The sequence below is a fragment of the Mauremys mutica genome, chromosome 3 (assembly GCF_020497125.1).
Source record: "Mauremys mutica isolate MM-2020 ecotype Southern chromosome 3, ASM2049712v1, whole genome shotgun sequence".
In the NCBI taxonomy this organism is placed as follows: Eukaryota; Metazoa; Chordata; order Testudines; family Geoemydidae; genus Mauremys; species Mauremys mutica.
This window is the reverse complement of record NC_059074.1, coordinates 184321787-184323520: the sequence shown is the minus strand read 5'-3', so window position 1 is coordinate 184323520 and position 1734 is coordinate 184321787. Positions and strand designations below refer to the sequence as shown.

The 1734-nt window shown below is 49.8% G+C and overlaps 1 non-coding gene across 1 annotated transcript; it reads right to left on the bottom strand.

Annotated features, from left to right (window-relative positions):
* Positions 1 to 1326: 1326 nt before the first annotated feature.
* LOC123367705 lies at positions 1327 to 1520 on the bottom strand. Its single transcript, XR_006578599.1, has one exon. It is a non-coding gene; the product is annotated as a U2 spliceosomal RNA (small nuclear RNA).
* Between the last annotated feature and the right edge of the window lie 214 nt (positions 1521 to 1734).

Genomic DNA, 1734 nt, shown 5'->3' with positions numbered 1-1734 from the left:
AGGGGTAGGCTGGGTCCCCCAGGATAATGACAGGCATTTCAACATCCCCAACTGTTATTTTCTGGTCTGGGAAGTAATTCCCTTGCTGCAGCCGTTTAAACAGAGTAGTGTTCCTGAAGACGCGAGCATCATGAACCCTTCCTGGCCATCCCACGTGGACGTTGGTGAAACGTCCCTTGTGATCCACCAGTGCTTGCAGCACCATTGAAAAGTATCCCTTGTGGTTTACGTAGTGGGTGCCCTGGTGCTCCGGTGCCAAGATAGGGATATGGGTTCCATCTATCGCCCCACCACAGTTAGGGAATCCCATTGCAGCAAAGCCATCCACTATGACCTACACATTTCCCAGAGTCACTACCTTTCGTAGCAGCAGCTGCTTAGTGATTGCTTTGGCTACTTGCATCACAGCAGCCCCCACAGTAGATTTGCCCACTCCAAATTGATTCCCGACTGACCGGTAGCTGTCTGGCATTGCAAGCTTCCAGAGGGCTATTGCCACTCACTTCTCAACTGTGAGGGCTGCTCTCATCTTTGTATTCTGGCGCTTCAGGGCAGGGGAAAGCAAGTCACAAAGTTCCATGAAAGTGCCCTTCCGCATGCGAAAGTTTCGCAGCCACTGCGAATCGTCCCACACCTGCAAAACTACCGTATGCGGTCCCACCAGTCTGTGCTTGTTTCCCAGGCCCAAAATCGGCGTTCAATGGCTAGAACCTGCCCCATTACCAGCAGGATCTCCAAAGCACAGGGGCCCACAGTTTGACAGAATTCTGTGTCCATGTCCTCATCACTCTCGTGGCCGCGCTGCCGTAGCCGCCGCCTCCTCGCCTGGCTTTGCAGGTCCCGGTTCAGCATTGAGTGCACGAGAATGCGCGAGGTTTTTAAAACGTCCATGATTGCTGTCTTGAGCTGAGCAGGGTCCATGCTTGCTGTGCTATGGTGTCTGCACAGTTCACCCAGGAAAAAAGGCGCGAAACGGTTGGCTGCTGCTGCTTTCACGGAGGGAGGGGTGAGGCTGTACCCAGAAGCACCCGGGACAATGTTTTTTGCCCCATCAGGCACTGGGATCTCAACCCAGAATTCCAATGGGTGGGGGAGACTGCGGGAACTATGGGATAGCTATGGGATAGCTACCCACAGTACAACGCTCCGGAAATCGACGCTAGCCTCGGTACATGGACGCACACCGCCGAGTTAATGTGCGTTGTGTGGCCGTGTGCACTCGACTTTATACAATCTGTTTTTAAAAAACGGTTTCTGTAAAATCGGAATAATCCTGTAGTGTAGACGTACCCTTTGTGTTTTTCTAACCAGAAGTTTCTCCCCAAAAGGAGCTGCACCAATCCTGGAGGCACTGCAATACCAGGTCAATGCATGGGGCAGACAGAGCAAGCTCCTGTTCCATCCCCCTGTTTCAAAAATCAATTTAATATATAGTCCTCAAATAAAGGACATATCAGATATTAAACTGATAAGAACAGACACTACACTTTGATCTTAGCTCCAAGGAGCCAAGAAGTTGTATCTGCACGGGAATTCCTACTTGGCAGGAGTTACAATATAACAATCCAGGGTTGTTTTTGCAGACAGAAACAAATAGTATTTTTTGTGCTACAGTTTGCCATTTTAGTAAAGGTGTTCCATTGTCTGGGAACATGGTGAAAACACAGTTCAGTTCCACACACTGAAAGCTCAAATATTGCTTTTATCTGTCTCAGTTGAAAGCCTCCACCATGA